The 20,431-nt window shown below is 39.4% G+C and overlaps 1 pseudogene; it reads right to left on the bottom strand.

Moving 5' to 3' along the window:
• Position 1: 1 nt before the first annotated feature.
• LOC119740634 overlaps positions 2-20,431 on the bottom strand; it is a 34,119-nt pseudogene continuing 13,689 nt past the window's right edge.

Here is a 20,431-nt window from a genome sequence, read left to right on the forward strand (position 1 = left end):
ATCAGATGCTGTCGTCCTGTTCCAGGACCGGCTCGAATATGAGCGGCGCCGACAGGATAATACCGCTGGTACCACAGATGACACAGATGAGAAACACCCATGGGAAGATCCGATCAATCACTGTGGCAACGTATTTCCAATCGTCTGTCATCTGCAAAGCAAAAGGCAAATGGAAAAGATTGTCAGTATTGAACACGCTGTCGGAGCTAAGATTGCAGGCGCAGACGTCAAATAAGAACGATGAGACATTGAAACCAAATGGTTATAGGAACGAATGGAAAACCAGGAGCCTTTTGACGCCCCATTGGTGTGATTTTTCTTCCACTTCCTAAGTGAGGACATTCCAAACGAAGGTAAGGCAACACTGAATGTAATCAAGGTTTATCTATTATTGCAGCAAACAACTTGTGTATATAATAATGAAAAGCATCTTTCAGTTTTGCGGGGTGAATTTGGCGCTGAAAGAGCACGTAAAATTAAAAAAATCTTTCTATCTTCGGGACGCTTATAATGTCTACAGCATCCACAAGAGGCTCTGTCGCAATGTAAATGCCACATTGTCCGCACCAGGAGTTATTGTACATTGTGTATTAATCATTTAGTCTTTTATGAAGGAAAAACCATACATCAATTACCAGATTTACCTTTCTTTGATAAAACAAAAGACATGATTACGAAAAGAAAACGATTTTTTTTGCTGGCATATTTCATGTAAACAAAAAAGCAGCATCTACCGTAAATCATTAATACCTACCCTGTTGTAATCTTCTTCGGTTTTTAGATGTGTGGCAATAAACCGCACGCCGTCAACCGCTTGCTTAAACTCCTTGGAGAAGCGAGTACCACCGGAGGACTTGGAGGATTCGCCATCACTGCCGGCCACGTCGTCCGACAGTGTCCTGAGTTTGAAGCCCGAATGGTGATTGTCATATATGTCCCTACCGTTACTCCGCGTCGAGTCTGCATCCTTGTGGACCACCTCTTTCAGCTCAAAGTAATTAGGGTCTCTCTGAGTGCCCTTGTTGGCCTTACTGGGGTACCGCTGAGGGCGTTTCATGTACAAGAGGGTGGTAGGATCTCCAGAAAGACGCGTCGTACCCATGGCTGCATGATGTGCGTACTGGGGCCCGGTAGTGGATGTTTAGGACATAACGGTTATGACGATTGACAGGGTGACAAGGACCATGGTGAAGAGAAGATACCGACCGATGAGCGGGATGAGCAAGGACGTAGGAGGGATGATCTCGGCAATCAGGAGCAAGAACACAGTCAAGGCGAGCAGCACCGAGATACACAGCGTGATCTTCTCACCAGAGTCCGATGGAAGGTAGAAGACCAACACGGTTAGGAAGGAGATGAGGACACACGGCAGGATCAGGTTGACCGTGTAGAACAGCGGCTTCCTGCGGATGATCATATTGAAAGTGATATCCGTGTAGATCTCGTCACAGCAGGGGTACTTCACCGTGTGTTTGGTACCAGGCGTGCCGATGATATACCACTCCCCGCTCTGCCAATAGTCCTCCAAATCCACATCAGGCCGCCCAGGGGCATAAGGTCGATCAACAAGCCATCGTACGTCCAGGAGCCGAATTTCATGATACATTCCTGCTGGTCGAAAGGGAAGTACCGGACGTCTATCTTGCACGAGCTCTTGTAGATGGCCGGTGGAAGCCATATATTGTCCCGTCGGAATATACCAGAGCTTTTGTCATTAATGTGACTTCGTATTTTCCGTCGGCACTGTAAATGCAAAAAAAAGGTGAAATAAATAACACACCAAAAAGAATCCTGTAAAATATTTATGCATTGTCAAAATGAAGTTAATTGAATTGCCTCCCTATTTTAGGCTATGATATTGGCGACCAGAATGACGGTACTTGATCTTTGCTGGGACTTTCAGCAGATACTTAAGTTTCAGAATTACAGAATCTTCCAGCTGCCACTGGAGGGGCAAAAGACGTAGGCCTATACGCACAATGTCCCGCTACAGTCTTCCACATTACATTCGTTTGAAAATGAACACGAACTAAAAGAGACTCGTTCTAAAAAAGGGTTGCTGTAACCTGTGGTGCGAAAACAATGTAGCCATCTTCTCTCTAATATCAGATCTCAACCAGATTTTTTATTATTATTAGCCACATTCCATTAAACAGGTTTCAAGAACCTTTGAACAACGGCCACAACGTAGAACAATGCTTCGTAGAGAAGTTAAGAGATTCACAGGCAAAAATATCTTTTTTTGGAGGCCCTTTTCCACCTCCAAAGAATTGAAAGGTGAAGCTTGGACTTACTTGTTGTAAAGCACAATATCTGGAAGCCAAATCATCAGGGCTGGTACGCGAAGTATCATGATCCCGTCATACTCTTCTGGATTCCAGGATAACTTGTAGTCAAACCATTGCTGTCATTAAAAAGAATCATAAACTAAGCTGACCTTTACTACATTAATTCTTATATCATTTCATTCGACAGCTTTCTATATTAACTTTTAACTAACTCAGCTGTTTTGATGACATCATCATACCTCTTAAGTTATCAATATCATTATCTTTCTTTGAGACAACTAAGGTCGATGTTATAAGTTAGTTCCGTCACTGAATGAGACTAAAGTGACGCACTTTTAGTCTGCACGATATGAAGACAATTTTTGGTTAGCACTGGGAAGAAACTCCCATTGATTAAGAGAAAAAAACTCTAAACCAGTACTAGGGCAATCTCTGCGCTAACCCGACCATAATAAAGTCGTGTGTTGTTGTTGATAAATTGGTTACTGCCTTAACAAGACAAATATTTTAGTAATGGACATCGTCATATTGCTCCTGTTGACATTAGGCTCAATGACAGTTTTGGTGTAACCTGATAATTTTGGTCCGAGTGCTGAGCAAATGTAAGATCAATTATTAGTTCACAATACATACCTGTTTTCAGCCACACATTCGTTGTCATAATTTGATTTTTTTCGTCCTGCATTGAGAAAAACGTTACCAATGTTTCGTTAAATACATGTGTTTTTCGTTTCTTGACTAAAAGGTACGTAAGCAGAATTTTGTAAACAAAATAAGGATGTACATAAATTTAGACTAAATTTAGAAAATGTATGACTCCTTAGAAATCAACAGCAGATGATAAACGTAGCGTCTGTAAATCACGTGACACTGTATTATCCAACAATGTTCACTTTGTTGGCCCTTCTGCATGTTTTGTTCATGTATGATAGATGTACACAATAAACATGACACATTACTCACCACATCAATAAGTTGCGACATGGTCAGCCCAAACTCAACCTTTAACGTATCCGTGTTGTTTCGCACTGGACGGATAAGCCGATTGTATCCGTGAATAAAGTATTAAAGAGTCTCTCCTCTGCCTCGGACGCAAGGCATCCTGGGAATGACAGGTAAAAATAAATCCAATATGTTATTGTGTCTGCTCTCCCTATACTAAAAACAAAAATGATATCGAATTCTCAAATGATGTCTGTTGTTTCGACAATTTTTGAACTGAATATTTAAATTACAATGAACACGTTAATAACACCATTAAACAAGAACTTCTAATGGATCTAACTTAGAAGACCTGCCAATCATAATTAATACCGCAGGACTCGTACCAAGTCTAACGGTATATAGAACACGGCTGATATGCGTCGAGTCGGCTGTTAATATACACAAACCTTGCTGGTTTCAAGGGGATTCCTAAGTAACTTCGGTTGTTATTATAATGTGTACATGGAAAGCGGTTTTTATGAACTCAAAAACAGTGATAATATTGGCGTATTACATGGAAAGCCACTGATCACTAGTGCGCCCCACGTATGTATGTCGCGGATTGTCACTTAAATGCTGCTCGAGGGGTGGGATTTTGTCACTTCAAAGTGACAATCCCCACATCGGTGGGGGGTGGGGGGGGGGGGGGCAATTGATAGGCGCATTACAGGGCAGTAAAGTACATGTACATGACACTGCAAACGAATTCGGCGTTCACCCATCTCTGATCTTCGGCAAAATAATCGAGGAAACAAAATCATTGTGACTTTTGAAAATAATTCCCTTTGAAACGAATGGAGTTATTTTTAAATTCCAGGAATCTTTTACCGTGCATGTATTCACGTGTCGAGAAACATTGAATTGAAGGGAATAATACAATATTTGCTTTTGCTGCAATTTTTAGAATGGATGGATTTGGGGGATCAGTATTTTACAGCAATTATTGTTACAATGACTTGTTTGAAGTTTTGTGTTAGTAGATGCTGGAAAAACCAAGAAAAACAATCATGTTCTTGTAGTCTGGTTCCCTGACCCCACTTAAATTGGAATGGAACAATTTATAGACGTTGGGGAATTGTAGGGTTAGGGAACCAGTCTAGCTGTCTTGTACCCGTTCATAGATGTGTAATCGATTGCAAACAAAATTCAGGCTTACTAAATATGGTAAATTGGGGGCAGTATTTGAAAAAAAAGCCAGTTTTTTTTTTCCAACGCTGGGCGTCCGATCAGGGTTGGAAGTTTATACAAAACTACCACTTTTCTTGAAAATGTCCGCACACCAGGTGCCATGATTTTACAGGATGCTTTAGACTGTCATTTACTAACAGTCCAGCACGGTATTTCATAATAATTTGGTAGTTTTGTTTTTCGATGTTTGCAAATGTTGTATATTCCCTTTAATGTAAAATTTGGTTTCATTACTCACTTTTTCAAGCAGTGTCAGACAATTCCGTCACAAGAGGCAGGTTATATAACCACAAGTGAACATGCACTTTGCATACACTACAACATAAACATCTAAGGTGGCTGCAGTTTACACAACTCGCCTATTTTGTTAACACAATGTTTTTGGATATCAAGTGTGCCACATTGTGCATTATGGATGCGGATCGACATGGATTTCATTTGAAGTCCTGACAACTGCCTTTGGTGACGGCGAATATGATTTCTCTCTGCACCTCGGATTATTACGGCAGCTGTCACAATCTGATATGACCACAACAAATTGACGTGACGGCTCAAGTGTGCTGTTTCAACCACAACGAATTAAAACAAAATTCAATATGGAAGGGAAGTCGAAGGTGTGGTTCTCGTAGGCTATCTGGCTGCGCAATATGTTGCACATTGCCATTCATATTAATAATTCAAATATTATACATTAAAATGATTTCAAAATTATTATGATTTAAACTTAAACATCACTCATTATGTTTGAACGAAACATTTGCATTTAGGTATGTTCAAATTAGATGCTCTCCCATGTCTTTGGCATGAGTGGCATAAGCTAGTTTAGTTTTCTGGGGACGATCCTTAAACATTCTTATCCCAGGCACATGAAGGGTTGTCATTTCAAACGAATTGTATTATTTTCAAAAACACTCATTGATTTAATATATACCTATGCTGCCATTTGCTAACAGTGACGCATAAATACATGCGTATATTTAATTTTTTTTCAATTTTTATTTATTGAAATTCACGAATTGATATTCAAACATGTTTGTATTATGTTCAGACGGAATCGACACTTTACATGGTTAATGAAGACACTTTCCTTTTCTTCTTACTTAAGAAAAAGTCATATGTAGATTTGATCATGATTACTTCAAAAAGCATTTTGTTACAGCTGGTTGGAGACTTACAACTGTTGTTTGAAATGATTAATGTCAGAATAAAAAAAAGGCAAAACCAAACCCCAGCAGGTATGGGGAAAGAAGCCAGATCAGCTTTCGTCGCCGAGATAATATTGATACGTGTTGTTGTCTTTATTTCTACGATGGGGCAACGGATTCGCCTCGCCCCACCACCGTCCATGATTTGAATCTATACACGGAGCCGGGGGCCCAGTCTGGGTACCAGTCTATTTGCCACCTCGTTCAAGGATTTGATTACGTTAATGAATGCCGTTATCGAGTGGGTCGGCCGAAGGGCAAAGTACTGGGGACAGAGGACGGCAAAGGCACGGTTAGATGGAGTCCTAGGATGGAAAGTACCCGCGGGGTAAGAAGCGTAGCTTCGCACTGGCGTCTACGAGTGGTTCAGACCCGGTTGGTATTCCGTCGGATGCGGGCCGGCGACGCGCGCCAACGCGTATGAATAATTTGCCACCCCTAATGCCTGTCTCATATTGCTCGTGTGAGTGTGTGTGTACTACAGCCCTCCGCCGCTCATTTCTTGCGGTGCCAAATTAAAGGTGAAATCTGACATTTGGCCCGGACCAAATTCGGATCGATTTTCTTGTTTCGTTTCGCTGGGCATTGATTTGGTGGGACTCTTAGACTCGGACATGCCGTGATGCTGTGCCTCATTACACACGTTGTACGAGGCACTTCATCTAAGAAAATAGTACAAGAAATGACCACGTCTCCAATAAATGTAAATTAAGTGTACAATTTCAAAATGTGAATATCAGAAAATTCTTGAGGTAGAATAACTTGATGTGCTATGACAGGTTGTATAAGCATGCACAAAATCATAAAGACAATTAAACCATAAAGATTGTGCAATTGGACGAGAAGTCCCATCAAATTTTGTTCACCGAGGGACCTTTTTCTGACTGGTTCACTTGAAATTGCGCAATCACCTTGCTATGTCCGATCCAGAACTTAATTAGCCTGTGCTCCCATGCCATTAAGAAATGCATGACCGGTTCAGAAACCCCGTAAGGCCTCCTTCTGAGTCTAGGGGTCATCGCCAAAGGCGGGGGTTTCTCCGTCAAGTCCGCGGTAAGAACACCACAAGAAAACCACTCATCGAGCGAGGGGTACTCACTAGCAGGGTAATTTATCTTTCAAGATCAAACATTATTCATGGAGACGGGAAGGACGCGGTCCCTTTAAATCGCCGAATCAACACACTTGACTTTGTTTGATCAGAAAGAACCTTCCAGGGGCGAGTTATAAGAAGAAAAGCTCCGCAGCAATTCTCCCTTTGCCTAGCCGGGAGGGCGAAACGTAAACTGCCGGTGTTTCAAAATATTGGCAGTCATCATTCTCTCTTCATCTGAAGACGCGTTTTGTGTTCCCAGTGGCGCCTATAGGCAGGGTGTAATTTCCAAATGGAAATGACTTTTGATCCCGATTCAATCTCGTGATGTAATTACATGCTCACTAAAATATTTTGGGTTTTGATAATTTGATTGGATTTTAAATGTTGTGGCAAAGTAAACTTATCACGCCGTGGCATTAAACAAGAGATTAAACTCAGAGGCAAAAGGAATCAATCCAGTTCTTCGGAATTCTTCTCAAGCAAATTGCACAAACCAAAACCACCTAAATTATTGTCTGGTATCATCATCTGCCATAGAACCTATATGCTATAGACTCCTACTTAAGGGTTGTCTGAAATAAAAATAAATAAAAAATAAGTGCGGCACACAGTTCGAAACATAATCACAAACCATTCTATGCACAAGACATGCAGTATGAACGTGTCTTTCGGCACAGCGGCATCATTATCATAGCCTATCCAAAATAAATATACAGAGTAGTAGCGGCTACCAGACCCTTTAATCTTATGTTCCTGCTGATTGACCAGGAAGCGTTATCAAAGGAGACCACGCGCAGACCTGTACTACTACGGAGTACGGACCATCATGTTAATTTTGACATTTTCAGACTGAAAGTGCTGCATCGCGGAGTATACTTAAAGGGCCGCGAACGAGAACATTCATGAGAAAGGATCTGTCCCGTGCGCGGCCGGTAGGGCTTCAAAGTAACAACGCCCGTAATGACATTGAAGAACGGATACATTACCATCCAATAATACGCGCTTGACTCTTTGACCGAATTGATGTTTAACCAAATCAGTCACTTGACAAAAGCGTATCAGACGACGGGCAGTTACATTATACGGAGTAGGATTCCCCACTCGCAGGAAGATCTTGAAACGAGAACTTCCTCAAAAGCTTTACACTAACACATTAAGGAAGAACATTATATGACTGTACTGACATACAGGTTGTCCCACATAAAATCCAACGGTCGAATCGGGCATGTTTTCACAAAAGTTGGGGTAGTATTCAAAATCGCGTCCTGTACTGACATACAGGTTGTCCCACATAAAATCCAACGGTCGAATCGGGCATGTTTTCACAAAAGTTGGGGTAGTATTCAAAATCGCGTCCAATGTATTGCTGAGTAGAATAATTGGTTTTCCAAATGCTTTTTAGTTGGTTTCATTAGGATGGTTAGTTCAAAAGATACAGCAATCACAATGCGGGACTTGAAAAACCAATTGGGCCTCTTTTTTTATTTTTTTTTTAATTTTTTTTTTAAAAGTTTACAGATCGAAGCCGGTAGAATAAGTCACACGTTACTCTTTAGCAAAGGAAATGTGTGTTTCTCTATAAACTGCGCTTTCTCACTTTCAAGGAATTTCAACCCTTGAGTTCGATGAAGCATAGCGTTTGTTCCAATGCATCGATTTGATTGAAATAAAGTTTACATGGCAGATTGGTTATCTGACTTTATAAGAGGTAATTTGAAAATATTCTTAAAACCCTCATGCAATATACCTTTATTAATTGGTTTTCGACTTTTAGGTTTTTTGTGTGCGACAACCTACACATGTCAGAACATGACATGTGCACACAATAAATCATGCATTTTCAAATACCAGTGTCGGGCTTCAAACTACCCATGAGGCATTCTAAGTTGGAATTAGACAAATTATTCAAAACAGAATGCGGTCATCAGTACTTGTACAAGACATCATGGCGTTTACCTGCACACCGATGAATTTAGAACCGTGTCCAAATTACTTGGTTACGGTTTGAAATTACACACGTCTATGGGACTGTAGCGGCTGCAGCCACTTCCCATAGACTCGTGTGTAATTTCAAGCCGTAGCCAAGTAATACGGACACGGCCTTAGTCTTGCTTTAACGACAGACATGCCAATGCACCAAAATCGACTTAGCTGCTATAATAATGTTACCAGAAAAGGGTTAAAGTCCATGTACTACATCTATACTCCTCTTTGATGCTGAAACCAGGAACATTTTGATTTTAGAGGGTGTGGGGGCTTTTCGTTCACATTTGAGGAGGGATTTATCCGACATGTAATTGGGAGTGTGTGTATAAACTAGCTGACATCAGATATGTTTATATATTTTATTTTGGGGGGAATTCGTCTCTATACTGGTTGTTTTTAATACTGGTCTTTGGGGCGTTCCTTTTTTACTGGTTTTTACCTCTTTTTCTGGTTTGATGGTGTTTTAATATAAATCCATTTTTTTCAATTTTTATCTCATCATGGTCATTTGGTCTCATTGGGGTTTTTCATCTAAGACAAAAAGCATCTTGAGATAGTACAGTCGGCCTGTTTTTATCATTACATGTTCGTATTTACAGTTGTTTAATTTAGTATAATATGGTTCTTATTTCATTTTTATTTCTTCATTTAAAATTCATTGTTTTAATTTGAACAGGGGTCTGGTCAAACACATCGTTTGATGACAGTTTTCATGCTTTTGTTTGTCCTTGACAGCCCCTGTTCATGTGGTTTTACATTTCCTTTTAATTCAATTTTATATTTATGTCTAAAGATGTAAAATAAATAAATAAATAAAATAAAATTAGCACAGATGATGAGTCGGACATAATTCAGCCTTATACGCAAATATGTCCGTTATGGAGTAAAGAAGATAAGATGTGTGTCTGTGTCTATTAGCTCCCTGCCTCTCTAAGAAGTTGTCCTTGCTCCCGGATCGTACTTTAAACAGTTTGATCTTTGCATCGCTACGTCTCCGCCTGGACCTACTGTGGTGATGACAGCCCCGCGCATATCCCGTTACAGGCCCCGTCTGCAGAGGCCCAGCCGTGCCGCACATCGTGATGTTGGGGACTTTTTTTTTCAAACTCGAGGTGAAGATAATTGGACGGAAACACGGCATCGGGAACCTTCAATCTGCCTTTGTCAGCTGCTTTATTATTCTGCTTTCTCTTTCTGTCCTCTCTTTCTCTCGTGTTATCGATATCTATTTACCGGTGAACATACCATCAGACATTGTCTTGACAAATGTTTTTGGTAACCTTTCTCTGGTGTAACAGCCAATCACGTTTTTTTAAAGAGACAATTTGTTTTGTATAGAATGTACAAAGTACCACATTGATCAAGTAATACTTTTATCTTGATTTTTGTTTACGTGACTTATTCTGCGGCCTTAAGAATGAATAAGTTTCATATAGCAAACATTATCATTAATGTACCGAACGTTTTCATTTCTCTCGAATTACAAATGATCTCAAAGAGATTTTATGTTCTGGAAAAATCGAATATTGCAATTACCTTACTTTTTTGAACACAATAATGCAAATAGTTGATGATGATAACATTTTTGATGGAAAAAATTGACATTATTGTGATTTAATAACAAATTCAAGCAATCCCGTAATGGCAAAATGACATTACAATGATAACTGTTAATTTTCTACTTGGTAGATTTTTTAGGTGGAGTTCCTTAAAGCGCAGTGAGTGCTACATCGCAATTGGTTACCATTTTCTTTATTTAGTGCGCTCAGCTGTTTTTGCGGCTTCATCCACCTCATCAACCTTATCCGTCTGTTGATCAACATTGGAAAACTCATGCCTTCTAGAAATCCGCGGAACACCAGAGTGGCACAGTTTATTCTACGAGACCAAACCGGACTCCGGGCGCATGCAGTTGTCATGTTTCCTGCCGAATAAACCAACGAGACTCCATTATGGCATTCTAATGACGAGATCGAAGTAGGGAGAGGAGAGGCTCCAGCCAAAAAAACAAAACACAAGACAGGGTCCGTAATGGCGTCGTGCTATCGCATGACGCGTGGGCGACGGGCAGGCGACATTGCAGGCATACCTCTAACTGGCAGCTTCTCGGCCGTGCTCCAGGCTCGTATTTTGCAACCATCGACAGAATTTTCTTATTATTTGTATTGATGAATGCTGAGCTTTTCGGATGCACGGAACGTTGTTCCAGTTGTGATATAAACACGGATCTTCGAGTTAAAACATCGTCTTAATGTGAAATTCCTTCTTCACAATTAGATGATGTTGCATGACGATAATAACAGGATTGTCAGACTGTCTTTCCTTTGAAGTCCCGCTATGATATAGGGAGCTCAAGTGATTTCTACAAACGCCTTATATCTAGTGAACATCTTAATACAGCTTCAGTTCGGCAACAGAACCGTGAGACTTCAACATCTTGCTCGTCCTTTAATAGTAGAGTGCCATCCTAATTCGCTTCGCGGTGAAATACTGCTTTAAGCACACCCATTACCAAGGAGTCCGACCGAGGCACAATGGCATTTCAGATTTTAACAGACGGTGAAAAATTGCATTAAACACCCAGAGTGGGGAATAAATCAGAGTGCGGCAATTCTTTACACAAGACAACGCGACAATGTACCATGCAGTAACATATCCCCCAAAACAGTTCAATCATAATATATCACAGCAGTTGTATTTTGTATTTTAAGTACACTATGTTTTTGCTGCAAGCAAGCAAGGAAATTGCACGTTATACAAACTACGTATTCGCATCAATCCTTTAACAACACCCGTGGCTTTACATGGATTCTATACTTGCTCTGTCGATATATAGCGCTACGTATTGGATCAAGACCTAGATCAAGAACATAAATCGTCAAAGGTACAGATTGACATAATCACAGAAAACTTTAAATCAAAGTCTGGCTAAGATTGTAACATTCGTGGGTAATCATGTTGAACACATTCGAGATATGGGAGCAATTTTCAGAAGTATGGCGTTGCATATGCGTCACGATCATCATCCAGAATTACATGCTAACCAAACACATTATGGAGAAGTTCACATGTACATTCAACCCTAATCAGTTCCTGGCTTGTATTCAAAATGGAAATTAATTCGCGAATAGCACGATTACTTCCATTGTGGCCTGTCCCCTAATGAAAGCCCCTAATGATCGGAAACTGTCTTTCACTGGCTCCCGGCCCCGCCTGACATTGCCACAGCGCACTAATAACTGCACTCGGCGACCCGAAGCATTGGCAGAAATTTAATTACTGGGATCGCATGTTCTCTCGCGAGTCCATTTTTATGTAATGTTTACGCGCGCAAAACACTGAGGGGCAGCGCGGTTTCTTCTTGTTCCAACTCCCCAAATGCTTTCTCGTTGAGGCGGCCGTTAACGGCTTGGGAATCGCCCAGCGCTTTCTAATTTAGGGGAATGGATTAGCGAATCTGAATTCTGCACGTTGGCGTCTTTGTTTGGCTGCCATTCACAAAAATATTTACCGCCGAGGCAATGTAGTGGAGATGGTGGCTTCTCTGTGGTGTTTATTATTGGTCACTGATTGAAAAGCTTGCCGGAAGACGGCGGAATCATTAATCATAATAATCCTCGACATCTTAGATCAATGAAGCGGGTTTCTTTCATGAGTAACATCTACATCTTATCCTGCATCCGGCAATGTACACATCCATGAACGTCGTAGCTAACATACAACTGTATCGAAGGAAACTGTTACAACAATCGTTGTAAATAAATCCCATTGCTGTAAATGAAAACTAGTAGAGACTTGGGGAGCATAAATAAATTACAATTTTGGAGAAACTGAAAACTAAAAAATATAATGATGTATACAATTTACCACACACTGTCTATTTTGACACGACTAAAATTGCAAATGACAGTAATGATAATAATGATTAATTTCTTAAGTCATCGTTTGTAACTTTTAATTAACAATTTAGATGTATTGATTGTATGTTTAATACTTTTTAACAAAAACAACTGTTGTAAATTTGAATGTTTTCAGCCTGTGGGCTGCTTTTTATTCAAATAAATAAACCATAATATACATATACATGTATAAATAATGTGTTGGTTCATATATACTTCATATTACTCTATAAAAATTGCCAATGATAAATTTAGGTTTTGTTTGTCTAGAATGACATGTGCAGTTATAATACAAAGTGATTTCACATGGACATCGATAGATGGGCATCGATATCTTCATACTTATACTTCGGGTCGACTACATGCTGTCAGACATCTCCAATTGTAAAAAACACCCACTACATCTAAACTGCGAGTAAAAATGGATATTGGGTTCAATGTTCTGCCTGGGTTGAATGCAATTATTGCAATTCAAGAAATGAATGAAATATCTTAAATATAATAGTAGGTTTACGTTCACACTATGTAACAAAATTTATCTTCTGTGAGTTTGTGGTTCTGAAAATAACCGGGAGAAACTCACAAAGAGATTTTCAATTTAAGTGCACATAATTTCCATGCTTCATGAAAAAAATTACAAACTTTAGAGAAAAGGGTTAAACCATATAGCAGTAAATATCAAATTAACAGCAATAAAAGAAGCAAATAGAGCATGTGGCTGTTTAAAATAAGCAGAAGATTGTGGAAAACAGCCGGTAAAAACAACACAGGACAAACAAACAAAGACATTACAATGCGTAAGCTGACACGAGACAAGGAACATGTACTGATGCAGAGACAATAATATGAGGCAAAGGCTGTATAAGCAAAAACACAACAAAACAAAACAAAAAACAGATAGACAAACAAAATTAACATTTAAGGAAGAAAGAAACGCAGTAGAATTAATTAGGAGAGAAGGCTAAGATGCATTTGTTACATGGTGTAGCCGTAAACTGACTCTCATTGCTCTCTTCACAACACAAACCTTCAAATCTTATCTCCGATAAACAGAATGTGAATGATATTACAGCAATAGTCTTGGGGAAGGGCTACTTGATCGTGATACAAATTACAACTATGTGAAACATTCGCAGGCAATGACCAACAGATGTAACAAGAATTCGATTAGAATCCATCATCTGATACCACGCAAAGAGGATTCATAAAAAAATCAAAGAAACTCTGTCACATGTCAAGTGTCACATATTGCATTTATTACAGAAAAATTTTCTGATTTCATTTGAAGTTATTATGATTACAATTGACTTTTTGGTATTGCGGCGGTTCGAATTGTCTACGACAATCATTTATAATTTGATGCTTCGATCGTCTGCAAATGCTTCCATCACAAACATGTTATCTTTGGAGACTTCGTAGTTATCGCATTGTATCCTCAATAGGTATTTAATTGGTTTTGAAAATAAGGCCCATATTGTGAGAGCTTAAGGTAGTTAAAGAGTAGTGGTAATACGAATCACGCCTTATCATTGCTGATTGAATGTTGTACAACTTTGTAATGATAAATTAGTCTATCCCTGGGACGTACAGTAACGTCGCACAATTTTCACCGACAGGTTTCCAAATGGGGCGTCGTTAGTTTAATTGAACCGCGTCTATTCTCTCTTTTGTTTTGAGCTTCGACCCAAACGCGTCCTTGAGTCGCGTGAGGGCAATTGCTCAGCGCACGACGAATCGATCCGCATGGATTATAAGCCCCTAAAGCCCTGTGTAACTTTGCACTAAGACTAAATTACACCGTGCATTATACAGCGCACGTCCGAGGCATCAGTCGTCACCTTCGTGCTTGATGGGTGTCGTTCTCTACACGTCTAATGAAGAACACGGGCTCAGGAATTGGACACAGACGTGATTTGCCACCAGGATACAATTAGTGTTGGACAAACAGACATGTATGGCTGCAATCAGTGCCCGTTTAACAAATTACCACACCTGTATGCTATAGCACCAATGTCAAAGATGGATTTGAATGTGTGGACACTGCATACAAATCATTAGCAAATTCCCGTACAAAATGCTACAAAATGAAAATTTGATATCACTGTCCTTAAAACTAACAACACACTTGCACTATTTGGCAGTACACAATGACATTTATGTTGAGTGAAATTTCCAGATATTTATAATAAAGGAACTATCCTTTCCAAACATACGTTTATGTAAGACACCAAAACCAAACACCAAAGCCCCTAAATTTAGAGTTAATTCGGTTGTGGCAAGAACGCGTCGGGGCCACGCAACTAATTTGACTTTCAGATCTATTCAGGTTCGTTAAGTTTAATTGTAAAGTAGATTACCTAGTGGTATTATGCGGTGAACCACACATTACACTTAAGGCTGCTTACACACCAATATTAGCCTCAATTAAAACACTAGCATTTGATTAACGCATTCCAGGAATCTCACACTTGTGGCATATTAAGTACACGGTTAGTAGAAGAATTCTTTAACTACTGATTTGTTTACATCTAAACACTGGCTATCTTCATAACAGCAGATAAAAAATACCTATTTGTAAATCAACCACACGTAACAATTGTTCACCTACGGCTGATTGTTCACAATTATTACGTGTGGTTGATTTACAAATAGGTATTTTTAGTCAAAGTCCAATAAATGGACAATGCCATGGTTGGTTGGTTTCTCTTGTTTGCTTGACAACAACTGATGACTGGTCTTTCATAATAGATACCAAGTTGAATTTTTGAAAAGCACACTTGACAAAAATCGACACTTTAAAATTGGTGATTTGAGTCCCCAGCGCAGTTGGCAAATGGAGGCGAGTTCATATTTAAGCATTTCTGTCCCTAGTGGATTGATAGTATGATCGAATTTTTGGGTAGATAACAACCAAGACACATAGCATTCTTACCATGCATAATAAGAAAATTCATGCATTCAGGTTTGCTTGAATTTGTAAAAAAAAAGGAGAGTGGAGCATTTTTTGGGGGCACCCTGTATAGCTCCATGGTACAGACTACTTGTTTTCATGCCAGCACGCGCATGTTAGCGTAGTAGGCAAGATATATCTAATGCGTAAAAAAATATTGTCTGAAATGATGCATCAAAGTAATTTGTATCCAACGAATAATGGTACTTAATATCTTAACACCATTGCTGATTTTTACTAAACCTTACTCAGCCGATGCCTACGCATTTATGTTGCTTTTGTCACTTTTATCTACTCTGTGAGAATTTCACATTTTATTATCTTGATGAATATTTTGGAAATATTAAGGCTTGATAGAATACCTTTGTATGTTATGAATGTCCGTAATTTCTGTGGCTATATTGTTTTTTTTTTGATTGACAAGCACGTGCTTGCTTGTGATTGCATAATACTGGATAATGATTTTCTGTACACAGGATCTCATCTCGTAATGATATAAATTGGCATTCGTGTTAATTAATGATCAGCCACAGTTTCATGCTTGCTCAACAAATGAGCCTGTATCGTTCGATTTAGTGACATTCAAATTTGCCGATAAGATTGATTCACTATTAAAAAAATTGCACATGACCACGAGTTGCAGTTTCAGCTTTCATGCAGTGTTTTAACCCAAATTTACATGTAGGTGATAAGAACAACAGAAGTAGATTAAAATTACAATTCAACTGCCTGTTTTACATCTTTGATAAACCATGAATACTGTCAAAACATGCGCAGTTTGGAGTCCATTTTGGTAACGAGAGAAGTCATGTCAACTTGAACCGTGTACCAATCTGGATAAACTTTCATCTCTTAAAACGTCAAGTGCAAGAGTACTGCATCTTGTTTCATAAACCATTCCGTTACACTGCATGTCCAGGGGCATCATGAGGGACCACCATATTAATTGCCATGCAACATCAATGTCTCCGAGATAAGAAAGAAACCCGGCTCTGTGCCCAAAGCCCCGAGCGCTAGAATCTCTACACGGCAGTGCATAGAAAAAAATATCTGGTGACAAATGTTTCAGAAAACCTCTCCCTGGGCCGAATGCTTGGGATTCCATCGAACATCGCTCGGCTCTAATGATGGAATTTCGAGACGGTTTCATTTTCGGCTCGCTCGCCTTGCTTATCGCCGGCGATTAATTTGAAGCGACGTTTTATCATTCTTGCTCCGCGTTTTATGGTCGAGACGAGCGGCTCATTGGGAACAGTGAAGGTCGCATTATAAAGAAAGGACTTTGATAGAAAGGTACAAGTGAGGCACAGCTTGTGGTTCCAAAACATTCAAGCATGCATCTGATTCATACATGAACCTGTTTTCAATGATATAAATATACCATTGAGGCATTAAATCAGCATTTTCATATCAATATGTCAATGCCGTCTTGGTGACATGAATTAGTTCTTGATGAAGATCTCCAACATGGTTCCAAGGATGTGTAATTCAGAATGGAGAAACTTTGGACGAAATGAAACTAAAAGAATGTTCAGGCTGCAATACTGCTTGTGGATTATTCCTAGAACTCCACAGCATCCGTACGTATGCAAATCTTTAAGTAATTTAAACTTCTTTTCTACCATAAGGTTCCATATTAGGCCGCGTACCTTTCATATTGTTTAACAAAGCGACATAATTATCATTATGTATTCTGATATTACAAATTGTAGTCGCATAAAAGACTAATTCAGCCCTTTACATTTTGGTTAAAACAATATCAGTTACTTGTAGACATGTACTTCTGTACAAGTACATAAATTAAACAAAACTTGAAGTGTATTATAATGTAAAATATATATTTTTGACTGTTACTTCAGAGATAAAAGATGTTCTCCACCGATCAATTATGATATTACAGAATATTTCTATCTACTAATGCATTGCATCAATTCGTCTGCATTCACTGCTCAGTTACATCGGGGCAGGCCGCACCTGCAAAACCGCACGGTGCCTTTCTTCCAAATCAAGTACCGGTAGTATTCATCAATACAAGCTTGAATCAATCGGCATTTATAAACAAGCGTCGTCTCCCTTCAACGCCGTCGTCGCATCGCCCACTTCCAACTAATGTATAATTCCTTTTCCCCTCTCAGTATTCCCGACTAGATATGGAGCTATTATGGAGTCTTAAATTGAGATCAGGGTGATTGCCTTCGGGCGCTTTATAATATCATTAACGCGCCAGGCTTTCGCGAGGGAACTCCTTTTCTTAATGTGAGGGAGAACATTATCATAGTGAATCCTTGAAGAACATACACTGCTGCAGTAATCGCGCACTATTCGATAATCGCACCAAACCTCTATCGACCCCAAGGGAATGCCCTTCTTTGCCTCTTACTGTCATACGAATGACGTAAAACATTGTCTATTTAAGGAACGAACGAATAGACCCTTAGTGTTTTTTGATAATGAATTACATTTCATCATCTTCAGAATTCATCGGGTGATCAGTTCCTTATTTACTGGTACATGTATTTATTTACATGTATATGTACATGTACATGTACTCAAGGGTATATCAACGTCATTCCATTGGGAGGTCATATGGAGTCAAAAAAGCGGAACCCATACCCCCACAATTATATTTCATGTTTAAAAAATATGTAGCACCAAACATAATAATGACTGGAAAGCCAATTTCATAAGCTACTTTTAGATGAAAATATTACTGAAATTGTCTCAATCCGTTCAAAGAATGTCACCATATAAACACAATGACCCTAAAATCTCTTTCGTCCAAAAATGCGATTTCAAGAATCGTTGTCACAAAAGTCTTCAAACATCACCAACGATAAAACCTCAGTTTTAAAGTTACAAATATTCAACAAAGTCCTTTTGAAGGCCCGTCTTTTAAAATGAGTGGATTGTATACATCATATTGTTTGCCTAACCAGGGTTGTTAATAAAGATATAGTTTACTACAGTTGTTGACAGTCGTTGAAACAAGTATTCTGTGTCATTTTCTTTGTTGTTCCAAACAGTCAGAATGCACAATAAATTGTTTTTTTTTGACGAAACAGGTTTTAGGGTTATTGTGTTTATGGTGATATTCTTTGAACGGATTGAGCAATTTCAGTACTTTTTCCATCTAAAAGTAGCTTATGAAATTGGCTTTCCAGTCATTATTATGTTTGGTGCTATATTTTTTTTAAATATGAAATATATTTTTTGGGGGTTTGGGTTCCGCTTTTTTTTTACTCACCCTGTATATAAAGCGCATTGTATCGTTGTTTCCAAGCGATTTACATTAAAAACTGCCCTTTATTCCAAACAAGCAGGTCTTAACGTCATGATTTTGTTTGGCCTCTGAAGCAGATCTTGTTAAGATCGAAACGTCAGACCGTTTTGTTTAGATTTGTATATTTCAGGTCAATCCAGTCAGGAAGCAGTTTGCAGCAGTTTTATTCATTTTCAACGTCATGAATTGATAGATAGTAGTATCTGCGCAACTGCTCTTTACATAAGAGCCTAAGAAAACAATTCAATACACTTTCTCCCATGTGGATTTCATCACCGAGCACAGATGTCTTAAAATCGGCACTAGGTTGTGGTGACAGTTAGTGGAAACCGGCGCGAGGCAATAAAGGTACAAATGTTCAGAAAGATGGGGTACCGGATAGAATGCACGTCTTGCTCAGTGCTTCCTCACGCATAGTGGCACTGTGGCAGGTCATGCGTAGGAGAGGATGTCGAGATGTAGCAGGAGTGAGAAAACTCATCGCAGTAGCGACCCACCGTGCCATCATCATAAAAGAAAGCAGCGGTGCATAAAGAGCCCCATACCTGCTCGAAGCTGTGACAAGTCGGTGTCACAACAGGAAAGAAGAAAAAACCTCTCGCATAGGTCTCGGAGAAAAGTACACGGAGTTTACGACCGGGTGCGGTTGATTAATCTCGCCGCGTACACGCGCGCAATTACTGCTTCACCTAATCGGGCTGAACTCGCCCAATGACGGACGACAAACGAACCAGCTGTCAACATGAACTTGATAGAGCTTCGGATTTCATCAGGGAGTAGGGAGGCATGGACGACGGCTGTTTGGTGTTGAAGGCCGAGATATACGACGTGATGCACGGCGTGAAACTGATACGGCATTTGAAGAGCTACATAATGCATAATGTGAAACTCTTCATGTGGCAATTCACATACTTATGCGCCTGTTCAGAACACTGACTATAAAACGCGTCGATAAAAACTTCATTTTGAGGAATTAAAAAAAAATATAAACATCGTTCCCTCTTTATCTAAATGTCTTTCGTTTGCAATTCTAATGTGTGTGTTGTTTCATTATTATTAAAGACACAAAGAGAGAATGTTATTTTGGCAAGCAATTGGGTTGCCTTGGTGAAGGAACACAAGGAAAAAAACAACAATACCATGGTATCATCAATAACAAAATCAACGAACACATCAGTTGGAGTGCCAATGTAATACGTATACAACAGGGACATCAGTCAAGCGCTGTTCATAGGCATTCGTTTCTATTACATTCATTCAATTTATATGCCTTTTCAATTCAAATGAGATTTGGCTCAACCGCCCGCTGTCATCCGCAATCAAGGTCATAAAATCGGAGTACACAGGTCGTCATTTCTTTGTATGGAATTGTGGAGATTCCTAGGATAAGATTGATGACAAATCCACGTGGTAACTACCCGCGAAATAACTGCGGCATTATATCATTTCCCGCCAGTCTTCGCATGTATAGGCCTATACTTGAAATGTTTCGAATTGATCAGATTCCTGAAAGGAGAGTTAATTCTTGACCCCTTTTTTGCATTGTCCATGTGGA

This window comes from Patiria miniata, unplaced genomic scaffold (assembly GCF_015706575.1).
Source record: "Patiria miniata isolate m_02_andy unplaced genomic scaffold, ASM1570657v1 HiC_scaffold_5, whole genome shotgun sequence".
In the NCBI taxonomy this organism is placed as follows: Eukaryota; Metazoa; Echinodermata; class Asteroidea; order Valvatida; family Asterinidae; genus Patiria; species Patiria miniata.